The sequence below is a fragment of the Podarcis muralis genome, chromosome 6 (assembly GCF_964188315.1).
Source record: "Podarcis muralis chromosome 6, rPodMur119.hap1.1, whole genome shotgun sequence".
NCBI lineage: Eukaryota > Metazoa > Chordata > Lepidosauria > Squamata > Lacertidae > Podarcis > Podarcis muralis.
Genome location: NC_135660.1, coordinates 43,813,054 through 43,831,611, shown reverse-complemented (window position 1 = coordinate 43,831,611; position 18,558 = coordinate 43,813,054).

Below are 18,558 nucleotides of genomic sequence, written 5' to 3'. Positions count from 1 at the left end.
AAGTTCACTAAAACAGGCGATTTGTGGTGTTACTAGCAGTATCATCTAGCCTAAGATTCCCTAGGTTTAATGTCCCTGATAGATGCTCAACTACTCTTCCTAATAATAATAATAATAATTAATAATAATCTACAGGTAACTAACTTCCATAACCTTCCAAGTTCTTATTTTTGCAATTAAGAGGATCCCTCGCTCAACCCAAATATGTATATTAATCCACCTTGAGCCTCTTTCCTGCTTGTCCTGTTCTGATGTTGCTGAGCAGCTGTTACCCTTTTTCTTTGGGCCTGCATTTTAGCTAGTTAAGAACTTCTGTAATTATCAACATTGCCTGCAAATGAAAATACTTCAGCCTTTACTCGCATGTTTTCCATTCTAGTAACCTGACCTTGTATTTAAGCAATCACTGAATAAGAGCAGACCTCAGAAAGCATAGAAGGACCAGCAGAAGTGAGGCAGGAGATGTTTGGGAGTAATCGTTTTTGTGAGACAACATGTAGGGGTGTGGCGAGAGCAACCCTTTTCATCTGCTCTTAGGGTTTCAGGGCTTAATTTGTAGGCTATAAGCACTCCTTGATCATTGGCTGTGCTAACTGCGGCTGATGTGAATTGTATCCCAAAATGTCTGGAGGACACCAGGTTGAATCAAGGGTTAGTTGAAGGTGATGATTTATGCCATTGCCAATAGAAAAGAGCAGCAGGTCCACACATGGTTTGTTATAATGCTGAGTGCATAATTACCCACTAATGGGATGGCAGCCAAGTGCTTCTTAAATGGACTTCCATCAACCTTTAAAAGCATACTTCCTTTTGCACGAACGTGGCTGTGTTGTATCTTTAATCTCTTTTGCCTACTCTGAGTTGGACATCATTTTGGTAAAATGCATGGGGAAATTTAAGAGTTCCATCCTGCACTTTGTAGGAACATTAGGAGTCTGCCTTGCACTGCACCAGACCTCCAGCCTATATAATTCAGTACGGTCTACTATCTTCTTCAACCATGGTTCCCCAGATGTTGTGTTGGACTACAACTCCCACCATTGCTGACCACTGGCTTTGATGTAGTCCAACAACCTCGGGCCCAGCACAAGAACAGAGGTCTGCTGCACTGACTGCAGCAGCTCACCAGACAGGAATATTTCCCAGCCCTCCCTGCAGAGCCTGGGGACTGAAGCTGGGACCTTAGGCATGCAATGTGTGATCTCTACCTCTTCCTCTCAGTTCTGTCTCATTGGTCCAAGCAGTGCCAATTCTAGCTTTTTGGGGTGGGTGAGTGGGCCTGGACGAAGTGCTGTCAGTGTGCCTCATTCATGAGCACGGTTGCCACTGCCTATTTGCTTGCCTTTCCCCTTGGGTCCAATTGGTACCGCCTCCCAGAGGGAAAGAACAAGAAGTGTGCAAGCCATTGTTCTTTCTCCTTGCTCCTCTCACTACTTGCTTGCTCAAGGGAGCAGGCAGCAGAGTCTAGAGCAGTGTTTCCCAACCTTGTGCCTCCAGCTGTTTTTGGCCTACAATTCCCATCATCCCTTGCCACTGGTCTTGCTAGTCAGGGATGATGGGAGTTGTAGTTCAAAAACAGCTGGAGGCACAAGGTTGGGAAACACTGGTCTAGAGGATGCAGAAAGGACAGTTAACCTGTGGTGATGTTGGACTCCAACTCCCTTCAGGCCTAGCAAGCCTGGACAATGGTCAGGGATGGTCGAAGTTGTCTTCCAAGAGCAGCAGGAGAGTCACGCATTCCCCATCCCAGGGCTATCATGAGTGGCAGTGAACCCCCCTGCTCGAGGCATAAGCCCAAAGAGAACTATAAACCGACTGAACTGAAGAGTTGCTGAATTAAACGGCATCCCTGTCAATCTGGATGCTGAAATATAAAAGAGTTCAGTCGCTTCTTGTGTAGAGCTACGTGGAGTCTGGAGAGGAAGTGTTGGCATTTTGTTGAATGTCCCTGGCGCCCAAGGCCTCTTGTGCCATTTTGTTGCTCTGCTTTGCCAAGCCTGGAAAGCGTTGCTGGAGCCGGACAGTCCTGCACCTCTCCAAATCAGCACCGTCAAGTCTCTGGCACAAGGCCTAACTGCTATGAGAGGAAAGTTAACTTCCTTCAGGGCTCTCTGCGAGGGTCTGGTAGCACAAAGACCCTGCCAAACAGCTGTGCCGGGTCTGTTTTCATGGTCTGACACAGACCTCTGTTTTCTCACACTTGCCCTCATTTGTGTCAGAAAGCTACATGCCTGGGGGTATGATCAGGTCAGGGTGAGGTGAAGAGGGAAGGTGCAACCTTTCTCTAGTAATATGTTTTTCTCTGTGGCTAGGTTGTGTTAGACTGTTCCTTCCCCTTAGCAGCAATTCTTTTCGCTCCATGCCAATGTTTGAATTGCAGGAGGGAACCAGCCCCTAATCTCTTGCGATGGCCCCTGCTTAGAAAGGCTACAGGGAGGACATGGTTGTCTAAAACAGGCCAGCAGGGAGAAGAAGGGGGCTTGTGGATTTTATTATGGGACTCTTCCAGCTTCCTCCCTATAACTTTAAGTGCTGGTTTTGTTCCCTTCCTCCATACTGGCCTTTATCAACCTAGTACCTGGCAGCAGTTTTGGACAACAACTCCCATCAGCCCCAGCCAACATCAGGCTGTCCGGGCCTGATGGGAATTGTAGGCCAAAATGTATGGTGGGTGCCATCTTGGTGATGTGAAGTACACTGTACAATTGCAGGTTCCAAATGTTTATCCCACAGCAGAGGGTGGCTGATCCTGGAAGGACTCTTTACTACATACCCCGACTTAGTTCAAGTCAGAGCATTCCCCTCTGTTCTGTAGAGGGTTGGAAAGGGACCTGGGCAACTGCAGCTTTTAAGAATTAGCTTCTGGCAGCACCAGGGCAGGATGAAAAGAACTTGGCCACTGAATGATGGGAACTGGAAGGAGGCAGAGGAACAAGGGCCCAGGGCTGGCTGAGAATCGGGTCTGAACACTGAGCCATGGGCAGGGCCTATTCCTCTGAGAGGATGACCCAATAGCCCAGTTCCCAGTTAGCCTTCAGCTTGGCAGCAAGGGATATTTTGAATCCAAACATTGCACATTGCAACAGTCTGGACAGAGCGGCACACCAGACTCTGAGAGTGTTTCAAACTCTTCTGCTTCTTGATTTGTGGTTTGAGTTGAAACCAAGGCTGGAGCCTGGAATTCAAACAGGGCTCATCGGAAGCTGAGCTGTGCCTGGAAGCGATTTCCTTTGCTATGGCTAGCTGCTCTTGAAGCATGATTCAATCACAGGCTTCCACCCTCCCTAACCCAAAGCTGTGGGCAAACCAGACATTTGCATCTGTCAGGAAATAAGTGATTTGTGCAACACTGGACCATCTGTATTACAACATGTTTTTCACACCCTTCAAGGAGCCCCTCCCCATGTACCCCTATGAGGTTTATTTGGCTGAGAGAACCCAAGGTTACCCAGGGCTTGGCTTACATGCCTCAGCGGGGATTTGAATCCAATCTCCACATTCACACCTTAAAGAGCAGTGAATGCTTTTTTGTTGGCCCCCCCCCCCCGCCGCTACACATTCCCCCCCCCCCCGGTCTGTTCACACCAGCACTGGTCAGTGCCTAACTCATTTCTGCGAATGCTCACATTGGGAAGTGTGTGCAATTTCTTACCTCATCCATAAACAGGTGTGTTTATAGGTTTGGTGCCATCTAGGCATGGTGCCTGGCTGATGTGTAGTCTTTTGTAGAGGTGTTCATGCCCTTAAAGGAAACGGATCAGGCACATGCTGAGGGGAAAAGCCAGCATGAAGCTGCTTTGAGAAGCAATGCATCAAACGGAAGCATTCCATGAAGAAGTCCAGGATCACAACGCATTCTGGATACTGTATTGCGGTGTGAACGTGTGTTAAAAAGCCAGCACTGGAGCCGCAGTAAACAGCAGTGTGAACACACCCCAAGTACCTCATTCCAGTCCAACCTCTGAGCTCAAGGCATGCTGTTTAGATCAGGCACCAGTGGCTATCGACACCTAACTTCAATAGAAACTGCTGGGAACACAGAATGGTGGGGAAAGGAAAGGTGTTATCCTGGTCACAGACTGTGATGGTTGTTAAAGGTGTGCAAAATGGGTTGGTGAGATGGTGCAATGTTTGTGCTTCTTGGATCTTGTCCTTAGGGAGATATGGGAAGGACTCCAGAAACTCTACAAAGATTTCTGCACAACAAGCAAGAGCACACCAAAGCACATCTGCCATAGCTGCTAGCAGCTTGATCTGCAAACCAGTTAAACTAGAGTCCTTGGATTAATGCTACTTGAGTCCCTTTGATCCCAAGGAGATTACAGTTAAGTGTTCCCACTAACCAGCTTGTTAATGAGGTGGTTTGTTTCGCTAAAGCACAGCTACCTTCTCAGTAGAGGCATTTCTATAATTCTGACCCAGCCATGGGTTTGTTTTTGCATTTAAGGCAAGATATTGCAAAAGCTGAGCATTAGATCAAGCCAGAATTCCTTACTAAAGGCGTTGATTAAGCAATACCAATTTTGCAAGATACCAGATGTGACTTGGTTCTGATTAGTATGTAAACTTGAACTGAAGTATTATAAAGCCTATGGCTCAATGTGTAGTCCCATCTTAAACAATACTGAGTTATGTGGGACGGATTATCTCATGTACATAGAATTCTAGCTCTTAATAAAATATGTATGTGAGAAGGTCAGGACACATATGTGAAGAAAGGGCCTGAGCTGCCCACCATTTCCCTAAACAATTGTCATGTGTCTCCTGTTATGCTTTCTCATATTCAAAAAAGAGGCCTATCTGACAACAACAGCAAAAACCCTTCAAAAAGCTGGGCTGCTTTTTGCAACTTGTTCCCCTCAACACCAGAGAATCCCATTCCCTTTTCAGCTTTAGGGTTCCAAGACAATATTTTATGAAGCTGACCAGCCTTGCTGTTTCTTTGAGAGTAAACCTTAACAAGGGTTGTTTTTAGGCTACAGTTAGTTCAGACTGTGCTCAGGTCTATTTTGTATTTTGTTTTGACTTTCTGCCTGTTCCCCCTCTTCCTTTATACCTTATAAAGTTTCTTAATTTGACCACTGATGTGCGCATGGTTGCCAGCCTTAGGGTTTTAGAATCTCCATGTGCCTAGATGCTTGGTAGTCAGGCTACTGGGAATTTAGGATTGAATCATAAAATCACAGAATCAGAGTTGGAAAGGACCCCAAGGGTCATCTGGTCCAACCCCCTGCAATGCAGGAATCTCAACTAAAGCATCCATGCCAGATGACCATCCAACCTCTGCTTAAAAACCTCCAAGAAAGGAGAGTTCACCACCTCCTGAGGGAGTCTGTTCCACTGTCAAACAGCTGTTACCATCAGAAAGTTCTTCCCAATGTTTACTCAGAATCTCCTTTCCTGTAACTTGAAGCCGTTGGTTCGGGTCCTACCCTTCGGAGCAGGCGAAAACAAGCTTGCTCCATCTTCCATGTGACAGTCCTTCAGATATTGGAAGATGGCTACCATATTTCCTCTCAGTCTCCTCTTTTCCAGGCTAAACATACCCAATTCCCTCAACTCTTCCTCATAAGGCTTGGTTTCCGGACCCTTGATCATCTTGGTCACCCTCCTCTGCACATGTTCCAGCTCGTCAATATCTTTCTTAAATTGTGGTTTCCAGAACTGGACACAGTACTCCAGGTGTGGTCTGCCCAAGGCAAATGGCGCCGGATAAAGAAATGGCACCCTGGTTTTGGTTCAGAAATGGACTTCTGAGGTAATCAGGGCAGAACCATTTGATGCCGGAGTTTCTCCCAAGACATTGGATGATTACTCTGGCAAAGAAGGAATCCTTGGCTTGCTGCGTCCCCCTCCTTCCTGAGAAAATTCTGCAGCGAGGGTTAAGAGAAGGGAAAGGGAGACGCTGGGCAGGGAGAAATCAGCAGCTGTATCTTTGCCCAGTTGTCGAAGCCACAAACATGGGGACCTTTCTCACAGAAAACTGGCAGCTGAGTTCCAAGCAGTCCATCTCCAGGCGGGTGGAAGAAGAAGAGAGTGGGCGGGTGGGAGGCTTAGGAACAGGGATCATATTCCCAGCAGCTGGGCCTGGCTTTCTCCTCACCACTTCTCCTCTTCTCATCCCTAATTCCCACACTCCAAACATCATCCCTCCCCCCTCACCTCCATCCTTTCTTTAATCACTCATTGAAAGGTTTATTAGGGAGGGGTTGATTTAAGGGACAGCTTGCCACCCTTCCTTCTCTGCTCCCCTCCATCAAAGCCATTGAGAAGTCTCTCCTGCCAAGCCCATGTACTGGTCTGTGGAAGTAGGGGAAGAGTGCTTAGCAATTGAGGAAGGCACTGTGTGAATGAATGGGTGGTGCGGGCAACTGGATAGAGTCTGTTCACTGTTCTAGGCACAGAACGGTGCCAGCAAAGTCTAACTGCCAAGTGTGAGAAAGGCCAGTCAGTGACAAAGGAGCAGCTGATGCATCAGTTTTCCCACCTTGCTCTCTCCCAGCACATCCAGACCTTTAACACCCATCAGAACCCATTCAGTTTAGCACCCCAAAGTTCCCACCATAGTCACACGTTCATGCTGCCCTGCCTCCCACCTGCTCTCCTTTGGAAGCATTGATCAGGCGAGCTGCCCCAGGTGCCACATCGTTGAGCCCCTGGCTAAGCACTGTAGTGTCTCTGGCATTTTGCTTTTGTTAAATAAGCAGCTTGTATGTGGCAGGGACGCATTGAAGACGGCAGCATGGTACTCTAGCCCTGTGGTGGGCAGACATCGTGAAGGGTGTTCACTGAGCTGAGGAAATGAAGGATTAAAATATGTTATGTTAAGATGTCTGTTTCAGCATGTGATGAATTCTGCAAAGAGCTGCCCGATCCACATTCCCAGCATACCAATTTTGCTGCATTAATTAAGCCTCACTGTTATGGTTTGGAATTTGGGGCCATATTTAGAATATGCAAACACTCACAAGCCTGAGTGATTTGCCCTTTTGTGTTTTAAAATAGAAGCATATTGCATACCAAGCAAAATAATGATCCTGAATGTGTTAACCGGAGCCGGAAACACAACAAAAAGGATGCTAGTCTGTCCACACAAAAAGAAGAAATGAGAGTCTTTGTAAACTCTGAATCCCATAGGTTTAGGAGTCATGTGTCATTTCCCACCCTGCACCCCCTCACCTCCTCACACCCACGCTCTTCACCTCCAGCTCAGTGCAGACCAGACATCCTAATTCATTACCCTAATTAACTATGATCACTTCTTCTCATTATGCTAAATTATTAATACTTTGGAAAATTAATTATAACTTTCATTTTTCTCCCACTGGTGTCTTTCTCGTTCTAATGGAAGCCATGAGGTCAGTGATCTCTCATGATCAAGGGAGAAAGTAGCATTGCTCTTAACTCTGGAGACCTGTGTGTCTGTGCCAGAATATTGTCGCTGTGGTGGGCAGTTTTATTGCTTGTTATTTTAATTACATATAACAGGCTGATATAAATTTCTGAATTTCTTAAATATTCTGACAAGGATGCTTCATCATGATATTTAAGAATTCCCATACATTGGTTTAACCCACCCACCCATTCTTCTTCTCTGGATTATTGCACACTTTGGATTGATAATGGAAGGGCTATAGCTCATGTGTTGCAGGCAAAGGATCCTGTGTACAGACACCAGGGAGGGCTTGGAAACACTGGTGACTTAATCAAACCCTGGAGAGATGCTGTAGTCTAGTAGACAATGCTAAGCAAGATGGTTGGCTACTGGGTAGAGAAGCTTCCTACATTCCTGTGAAGGTGCTAGTTTTTGTTGTGTTGCCCTGCGTCAAACTGTGGGCTTAAATCAACTAGTCAACCACCGGGAAGTAATACCTTTAATAAAAGAAGGAAGATAGCATACCACACACAGAGAGCTGGCTCAGCTGCTTTTGTAGCACCCTGCTTGTGGTTAACGCTTAGCTGGAATGAAATATTCAACGCAGCAATAGAGAAATTAAAATAATTATTTATTTGTCAGACAAATAAATGAGAGGCACAGTGGTATATGGTTACCAAGCTCTGGCCTGGCCTCCTGCCATTATGGCCAGCACTTATATTCCCTTAATCCAGCCCCCTTTGCTCCTCCTTGGCTGCATCTGTCCAATCAGCCTGGTTGGATTTCCTATTGGCTGCCTGCTATATCCAATCACAAAAGATACACCCACATCCTCCTGTCCTTATATGGAGCACAAAGAGCTATATATTGTTACATCTATAAATGACAAATAAGTAGTAATATATCTTACATGTGTCTCAACAAGGAATATTAATTACCAGCTCACCTCTTGCCCTCTTCGCCCTATTGCCTTCTAAAACAAATGGTTAATCTTAAATTTTTATCTTAAACATATGTCAAGGATCTTGAGTTTCACATCAACATTGAAAGATCTCCTTCATTTGAGAGTTTCTAAACAAATGTCTGACAGCCATATATCAGGACTGCTTGGATGGCTGCTTGGATGGCGTCTTCTTGTCTGACAGGGGGCTGGGCTCAATGGCCCCTGTGGTCTATTCCAACTCTAGGACTCTATGAAATAAGAATCTAACATCTAAATTTGTTACTTTCTAAATCCTTTGCATAGTTACATTTAAGCCAATATATTTAAGCTAATATATTTCATACATTATCATAGGTAACCTTTTAAAAGAATAAAGCTTCTCAAAGTAGAAGTAGAAAAGGGAACTCAGTAAAAAAACAGCTTTTAAAAGGAACCCCTTCAGTTTACCCCCCCCTTCAGCCATCTGCTCTCCTCTTTAGCTGTTCCCAATATTTATTGCTCTTTTAACTCTCTCAGTTTAAGAAAGAAACAGTTTTAAAAGACTTCCCAAAATTGCTTTAAGAAGACTTCCCAAAAAGCCTCTCTTTCTGCCAGCTAGATGCTTCTCCATTTGGTCTTGGCCTTTTAACCTTAGAAAGAAGATCTGGCTCATTTTACTGGGAGGCACATTGGCATTATTTTACTATTTACCAACTATTAATTATGTTTATCTCTGCCTTTTTTATCTTTTATAACATGTAGGGTCAGTGTCCTTACTCAGTCTGTAATTTCAGCTTTTACGACTTTGAGAATTGTTTTCTGCTATCAATCAAGGGGCCCCTTGTCTAGGAAGAAAACACTGTCAGTGTTTTCTTAAGCAGCTAGCCTTCTTGCCTGGCGTGAAACTTTTAAAAATCTAAGCCCTCTTTAATATACAAGCCTTGATCAAACATTAATAAAATGCAGGCTTATGCCTGATGCCTCACTTTCAGTTTTCAAGCAAGAGCTTATCCTGTTGAGGAATAGGGCTTGCACATCCCATGGGCATCTGGTTGACCATTATGAAAACAGGATGCTGGACTTGGTGGGCCACTGGCTTAATCCAGTGGTCTGTCTAAAGTCCCTTTTCCATCTCAGCACAATTGTACAATTCCTTCAGTTTTTTAAGTATGGGGGTTGGGGTGGGAATGACCACTCAGCCATGAAAACCACTTTAGTAGCTGTGGGTCTCAGCTTGGCTTTCTCCACAGGATTGTGGTGCAAATAAAATGTAATAACCCAGGGGTTCCTCAAACTGTGGTCCACAGGCTGATTTTGATACAGATGGTATGTAGCATATCTATGGATTTGTGGTTTTAAGACAGGAGACAGCACTCCCATCACATTCAACATGTGATTTTTAATTGAATTGGCATTGCTTCTTTTCTTTCTTATATTGTACGCATTGCCATTTTAATTCTATGGAATGCAAACTGTAATATGGTAACATACAATATATATGAAATGAAATGAACAATAAACCTACAATTAAAAACCATACAGCGTCTAGTACAGTGCACTGCAGTTGCTACAACATGCAGCAAAATCATTACCGTATATCATCCGCCAAACCCTCAGCAATTTTTCAAGTGGTCCGTGGAGAGAAAAACGTTTGGGAACTGCTGGAGTAACCTTGCGTATGCAATCCTGAGTTCCTAAGAAGAAGAGCAAGATACAAAAGTGACGGAAATAAAACAGAAGCTGGCGGCCAGCCAGCTGAAAACTGAATGTGCATATGATGTTTTTGTGCTCATGCCAGAAGTCAGGGAGAAATGAAAAAAGAGTTCTTGGGATGGAGTCTTGTCCAGATTAGGGGGATACAGTGTCTTAGGCCCAACTTCTTTGCTTGCTTCAGGCCCTGCATAAAGTGGCTTTTGTGTTTTGGATTCACTGAGGGAAGTGACAGAGACATTGGAGGGAACATGTCCCTCTCTGCTTTGATGCTGCCTCAGCATTCCCAAAAAAGCAGTGCACTGTTTAAATATTCAACATCTAGGTTGAAATATTAAACATTCTGACTCTTCTTCCACAGTGGGAGGCTGGACACAGTGAAAGTGGAGACAGGGCATTGCGCCAGGCGGTGTCTTCTTGATGGAACTGTCTGGCTCTACTCAAACAGACTTGACACACAGGGGCTTAGTCCCCCCTATGGAAGGCTGGCTGAGGGGCACGAAAGCAGTTCTAAAGTACTTGGAGGAAGGTTGAATGTTCTCAGTCAAGAAGCAGAAGGCCTATCCTTCTTGCACACTTGGACAAGCACCAATTCAAGTGACCACACGGGAAGGAATTTGTGTGTGTGTGTGTGTGTGTGTGTGAGAGAGGGAGAGAGAGAGAGAGAGAGAGAGAGAAAGAAAGAAAGAGAAAAAGTAGTTTAAGAGGCATACTCTGCCATCCTCTGAGAAACAGCAAAAGATTCAGGGGTACATTTTCTGATTTTGCAGTGCAGTGTTGAAAGTGCTGAAATGTCTTAGATTGGGGTCTCAGGTGAAAATTGTTTACGTGAGATGCCTGACTCAGATGCTGGTAAAGTCCAGATGTCTGGAGACTTCTTGTGGTTACCAGGTGCCAGGGGGAGAAACACACATTTTACATACTCTTCTTTATTGCTCCAAAACAGCTTCTTTCCTATAGATGTTTCTTGTTTTTGTTTTTTAAAAGATCTCGCATAGTCAAGCATTTGTGATCAGCTAGGAGTGTTCCATGTGAGAACTAATATTCAACCAAAACAAGGCAATGAGAGATTATGCATAGTGAGTCTTCTTATAAGAATTCTCAGATCTCAAATATAGAATAAATATTTATAAATGCACACATATCTAAATATATAAACCATGTGTCTGAAATAGTACAGGAGAGCAATGCTAAAGCCATTTTTACTCTCCCAGCGACCTCAAATATTCCTCTGCAGTAAGGCAGACAAATGAGGAAAGCTTTACCATTTTCTTTTTGGTTACAAATCCTGTCATAAGGGTTACAGACGGTTCAGGTTACAGACGCTTCAGGTTACAGACTCTGCTAACCTAGAAACAGTACCTCAGGTTAAGAACTTTGCTTCAGGATGAGAACAGAAATTGTGCGGCGGCGGCATGGCAGCAGCGGGAGGCCCCATTAGCTAAAGTGGTACCTCAGGTTAAGAACAGCTTCAGGTTAAGAACGGACCTCCAGAACGAATTAAGTTCTTAACCCGAGGTACCACTGTATTTGTGTACGAATAGGGTGAGCCTGTGACCTGGATTCAGGAACTAAAGTATTAACCATCACAAAAGAATGGCCAGGCTGCCCAGGTAATGCTACAAACAACCGTTATCAGGTATCCTGACAGACAGGATTTATGCTGTAGACCACCTCCTATGATGTATGTATGATGATTTTAGGGTGGTCTTTGGCTAAGAGACTTGGGCTATATCAAAAGTCTTTAAAGGTTCCTGCACACTTTTGTTCTGGGTCTCTTCCTCCTTGCAAAGACGGGAGGGAACTTTGTTGTAACAGAAAAAGAAGTATCTGCCTTCCTTTCCACTGGATCCGGCCTCCATCCATTCTTCTCTGGCCGATCATGGATTTAGGGGGACTCAGAGTCCCATGGGGAGTTGGGCAGCAAAAGCCAAGCCCCAATTTTTACATGAATTTCACATTAATTAATTTCAGGAGATTTGAAGAAATAACCTGCATCGGACAAGCCTGTTTTGCCGAAAAAGGGACTAAGTGTTTAGACTGTCAAACCCAGGTATTAAAAAAGTAGCCCCAGTCTCTTGGTTTTGCCTTCTGGCTTTTATTCTGTATTTTCAGGCCTTTCCCCACAGCAATAAAAGATACAAGAAAAGGTGGTCATGATTTAATCATCTGACTCTGGAGGGTGTTGCTTGATGTTGGATCTGTCAGGGCCTGGCTGGTAGAACAGGGCGGCCTAATTTGTGGTTCGCTGAAGAGCCAGTGTGCCTAGATTTTCACCTTTGTAGAACTGCCAAATTCCAGGTTATTATAGGCTGCCTCCTTACCTTGTCCTGCTGTCTCCTCCAGATGCTTTTGTTCATATCCTGAAGTCATGATGACATAGTGATTACATGTTCTAGTGAGAGACCAGCAAGCTGCATACCGGTATTCCACCCCAAAGGTGACACATTTTCTGTATACGTAAAACTTGTAATTACACTTTGGTTAAACCATAAGCGAGTTAATCTGTTGCCTTATAGGTTGTTATTTAAAACTAATATAAAGGTAGGAAGAAAAAAGTTAGGGTGGTGGATGAGTGCACAACATACTTGTCAACTTTTGCAAATCCTAAGGAGATAATATTTAGATTTGTTCCACTCATGCTGGTTTTGTGTTGCATTGGTCCCCCCCCCCTTTTCTCTAAGAAGGTCTGGAGAACATGCATGGATTATTCCACTTTCACACAACAACCCTGTAAGGTAGGTTAAGTAAGCTGAGAGATAAGTGACTTGACACTCAATGACTTTTTTGGATGAGTTGGAATTTGAAACTTGGTTTTACCTCACTTTACCCCTGTCCCATGACCCACATCTGTTGACCAGAGCTCAGTTAAGAAACACACACTAAAGGTCTATTGTTCTGCTCTTTTTTTTGTAATCCTAAGTGACTCGTAGCTGACCTTTTGCAAAATTCAGCTTGTTTAACTATCCAGTTTGTTCTATTACCAAACTGTTCTTATTCCCTCAGTGCAAGGACAGTTCAGCGGTGGCCCAAATTGCCTAAGGAGACTGTAGTATCTTGTTCTTTGGGAGTTTCAAAGAAAGAGGATCTGCATATACTTGTCAGAGCGGTTGTAGGAATTTTTGCCTAAGAACAGGACATTGAACTAGATGTGTCCCCCCCCCCCCCTTGTCTGATTTATGTAATTGTTATGTTACTTTACAGAGTAACAAAAGGAGAAAGAGAGGACGCTGTCTCAAGGAACTTACAATATAAACACTGGGCATGTGAAGGAATTGGACTCTTCATAAAAATAAAAAACAAGTTTGGATTGAGAATTGTGGGGTTAATTTACTCCCTCTAGCCAACCTTGTCCAGCAGGTAAACACTTCTTTATTTGTTTAACAAAAATTATATATCACTTGATTGTAATAAAGCCTCTGAGTGGTTTACAAGAAACATTATCAATAAAAACAGGTAAAATAAGTGCTTACCATACTTAAAGGGATTTTCTCCAAAGCAAGCTAGTATTCTTGCTGCCCCCCCCAAAAAACTCTACTGCCCAGGACACATACACCCCTTTGCCCCCCCCCCCATCAGGCTACTTGGGTTACTCTGACTTTGTTTCTCACCTAACCCTTTGTTGCTTGCTTGCTTGCTTGCTTGCTTGGTCTCCAACTGACCTGGCACTGGAAGTCTGGAAGTTGCTTTGGTTGCCGCTCACCTTTGGTGTTGCTGCTGACAAATCCCTTGGTTACTAAGCTACCCAGTGAAAATAGGACAATTGATACTGTAAAAAAAGGGGGGAAAGGTGGCTCATGGATATAAATAGGGTGTTGCTTGTGGAGATCAAGGGATCAGATTGATCAGATTGATCAGATCAAGGGATCAGATTGATCCACAGGAACATTTGAAGAACTCAAGCTTGGTGCAGGAGGGAGAAGAAAGGGCTGGAATTTTAGTAATTGAGAAGCAGTTTAGATAGGTCTGGCTGGGTGTATTTATCTTGATTTATTTCTTTTGCTCTTTGGGGATTATTTTGTGACTATGTAATGATTCAGATGCAAAAAAACTTTTTTCTAAGAATAATCCCTTCTTCTTCTTCTTCTTCTTCTTCTTCTTCTTCTTCTTCTTCTTCTTCTTGTCACAACAACTATCCTCCTTCGCTTTGTGACAGGACCAATGGAGTCCTTTATGTTTTTATGCCTAGCCCCAACCTGGTAGCAGACATGGTGTCCTTAGAAGACAAACCAGGCACCCCACAGGTCAAGGACCTCGAGGAGCAAGCAGAGCAATCTGAATCCAATGCTGAGGATCTCCCTGAGGGGCCCTCCATGTTAAAAGTTGATGGTTGAGCTGTCAGAAGAAGTGGAGCCTTCTCCTGGGACCCAAGAGCACTGGTGCCAAATGCTTCAGGTCCAGACCAAAGAATAGCAGCAGCAGCAGCATGTGTCTGCAGACCCACAGTCATTGGTTAATTTGTGAGTAAGGGTTCGCCAGAAGCGGCTTAGTCATGCTGGCCACATGACCCAGAAGCTGTACTCCAGCTCCCTCGGCCAATAAAGCGAGATGAGTGCCGCAACCCCAGAGTCAGCCACGACTGGACCTAACGGTCAGGGGTCCCTTTACCTTTCATGGGTCTACTCATGAGTAAGCAATCCTAGGCACTCCTTCACTGACAGCAGCTGAGGTTAGGGTGTGGTTTAGAAGGGCAGAGTATATGAGGCATCCCTCTTGAACTCATAGCTTCAGTCTCCCTGCATTGCTGGGTTGCACCTTGCCTGAACTCCTTGTGATATTGACCTTGGAGTGTTGTTCCATGCTTTGTCTCTGAATCATGCTTGGATTTAGACTGAATATTTGTGCTTCCTCTTAATCTGTTTGGACTACATCCACAAACTCTGCCCTCCATTGGTGAGTACTTTTTGGTGAAGGCTTATATATTTGGTAACTGGGACCCTAGCCCCTGGGGGAAGCCCTTGGCGTGTGACATGTAGTTTAAAAAGGTCTCCTAGCTGCCATGCTGCACGTGCTATCCTTTGGCCATCTTTCCTAGAATGCCTCTCTCTGTGGAAGGACCATCTTGGCCCTTTCTCTGAGCAAGGCTGGGGGGGGGGGGGGAGAGGAGAACCTTGGGCCCTGAAGAAGCCTTATGTGGATGGTGGCAGATTCAGCAGCAAGCTTAAGTGGACAGGAGAGCAGTTTCATCCCCTGAGGCAATTGTCTCATTCTGCTTCATGATTGTGCTTGTCCTGCTTCCAATCCCAGCTTCAGATTGCTGTAAGCTCCTCCTGCCCCTCGTGGTTAATTTTAATTCTTTTAAAAGAATTAATGTTTACTGGGATGTTGTGCTGTCCCCTCCTGTACAACTCAAACACAGATGTCGTCTTTTAGCTCTTAAAGGTAGCAAACACTCACCATATATAGCTCAATGGCGGAGAACACGTTTTTCATGGGAAGGCCCCATTCGCCACTCCAAAAGATCAGATAACAGATGATGTGAAAGGCATCTGTCTGCAATCTTAAAACATGGATGTGGGATGTGTGGCCTCCAGATGTTGCTGGCCTGCAACTTCTATCTTCCCTGACTGTTGGCCATGCTGTGTGGCACTCCTGGGAATTGAAGGCAAACAACATATGGAGGGTCACAGATTAGCCACCTTTGTCCTAGAAAGTCACTGCTAATCGGAGCACATTGTACTGGGCATGACAGACACATAGTCTGTCCTAGTCTAAGGCAACTTCCTATGAAGATCACGCCCTCTCCCAACAGCAGTGCTGAATCTTGCGTAGCAGAACTTCTTAAGGAGAAAATATATGTTTTGATCATCTGGAAGCCCTTCAGAAATCTATATAAGCCTGGCCATAGGTGGTCACAGTAGTTCCCCTCACTATTGTTGCTGGAGTTGATTTCTTTATTTACTTATTATGCAGGTCACCCAATAAATATATTCTCTAGGTGGCTCAGAAGAAATAAAATAATGAAAATATTGAAAATTTGAGAACAGAATAAATAGCATCATGAAACCTTCTCAACAACACAAAGAGAGAAAACCAGTCGCATACCAGACATTAAAAGCCCAGATTTCAAGATGGCCAATTATTTGAAAAGGTCTGGGTGAATAAAAAGGTATTTGCCTGGTATAAAAAACATACTTAAAACGGTGCCAGGTGAGGCATTCTAGAGAGTCTATTTCACAGGCTGGGTGCCACCAGCAACAATGTCCCCTGCCTAATAAGCACCCACCTTGCTTTACTTAGTGGGGGCATGGAGCTGGGCTCCGGAAGAGCATTTTAAAGTTCAGGAACGTATATGTGGGAGAAAGTGATCTTTTAAGCAACTTGCTTCTAAGCCATTTATAGAATCATAGAAGTAGAGAACTGGAAAGGATCCTGAGGGTCATCTAGTCCAGCCCCCTGCAAGGCAGGAATCCTGCCCACCCACAGCCGTCCCTGGGTGGGCTCAAACCGCCAACCTTCTGGTTAACAGCCAGATGCACTGACCCATTGCCATGTTTCAATAAATTGCAGCAATGATTCAGTACTGAAGATCAGGGAAGGCAAAGGAAGGAAAGCCATAATGTCCTGAAAACATTATTGTAAGAAAACGGAAGGAACCTGCCGGATTATTAGAATGTACTGAGGGAAACAGAAGTAATTGATTCACTATTAATTTCATAGCTGGCTGGTGGGGGACGGCAGGACTGTGTCTGTCCTTCTGTGATGCAAGGGCTGTTTTGTGATGGGGAACGCTGGTTGGAAGGAGCAGAAAAGTCTGTAGGCGTCGTGATATGCTTCCAATGGTTGCTGGAATATGCACACTCTGTGCATTTGTCTTGCAAAAAATACAGAATTTAGCTCCTTTAGAATTCCAGGGTGAGTTGTTCGGTTGTTTTTTTTTTAATTAAGCAGTCTTCACTTTTGCAGACAGGTTTGGTTTTTGTTTAAGTGCAGGGTATCTGTTTTAAAACTCAGATCTCTGAACAAATTCATGGAGGATAAGGCTGCCAAAGGCTAGTCGCCTTGTTAGCTGTGTACTGCCTCCATTGTCAGACCCGGCATGCCTCTGAATGCCAGTGGCTGGGAATCGTGTCTTGCAGGCTTCCCATAGATTGGCCACTATAAGAACAGGACCCTGGCCTAGATGGACCTTTGGTCTAATCCAAGGTATTCTTCTTATGTCCTATTTTTTAAAAAATACAACATTACTTGTTTCAGTAATCTCCTGCAAGTAGCTCAGCATAATGTTGTTTGATGCAACATTGTCCTCACAGCAGCAATATTTTGTTACTGGGGGAAAGCCATTCCTTTGCATTTAGTACATCCGTTTCTCTGTTCTTCTCCCAGTGGCTATAAACAAATAAGAAATTTTGGCTCAGTCTCGCCTGAACCCCCACAACTTGGTGACCAACATATTTTAAACTTGTAAAAGGGACCCCTGACCATTAGGTCCAGTTGTGACCTACTCTGGGGTTGCGGTGCTCATATCGCTTTATTGGCCAAGGAGCTGGCGTACAGCTTCCGGGTCATGTGGCCAGCATGACTAAGCCACTTCTGGCGAACCAGAGCAGCGCACAGAAACACCGTTTACCTTCCCACTGGAGCGGTACCTATTTATCTACTTGCACTTTGACGTGCTTTCAAACTGCTAGGTCGGCAGGAGCAGGGACCGAACAACTTTTAAACTTGTATGTGGTGCCAAATCCTAACCTGCCTAATAAATAAAACACTATTTACTTGTACTAATGTCCCATTCTTGGTTAAATTCATCCTGATTTATTTGCACCCTGTGCCTTTGAGTTCCCCAGGCAAAAATTAGATTTTTCTGTGCAAGCCTTTAACCTCAAATAATAGTTTTTCTCACTCTTGCTTTTTTTAAATTCCCATTTCATGTGTATGTTGAATTTTATGCACACAAAGCCCTTTTTGTAACCTGAAATGCTCCCATAATAAAAAACCCTCAAAGAGCAAACTTGCTGACTCATGGGCTGCTTGTTTTGGTTGCTGCGCTAGCTGACAGGCGTATGCCAGATTTCCAACATAATCAGTTTGGGAGTTGGACCAAATGCTCTCCTGGTGTCATTTAATTGTTTCTTACTGATTATATCTGACGTCACTTGACCACTGTCTCAAATGTTCATTCTGTCTGGACACCCGGGAGGAGATGATTGTCGTAGCATCAGTTCCTAAGTCTGTGTCTGAATGGTAGCAAATAATGGAAAATGATTGCCTGTGGATCTTTTTGCTCTCGGCAATTCTGTATGCCTGGATTTGATATACTTCAGAGCTATTTTATTTGCTTGCCTTTATTGTACTCCCTTCTTCTTAAATCACAATAAACTAAAACAGATTGACTATAGCAAAACCCTTTTCTATTTTCTTTCCTGGGGGAACTTCCCTGAACAGCATAATGTGTATTTTCATTTTGGCAAAGCAAAAACATCCCCCCCTGCCCCAAATTGTGGAGGAAAAAAAATGTTCTAATCCTTTGAATAAGTCAAGTATCTGTTTCTTCATGGTTTTGAGATGTTTCAAGTCTTCAGAATAATAATAATCCTGATACATTAAGAAG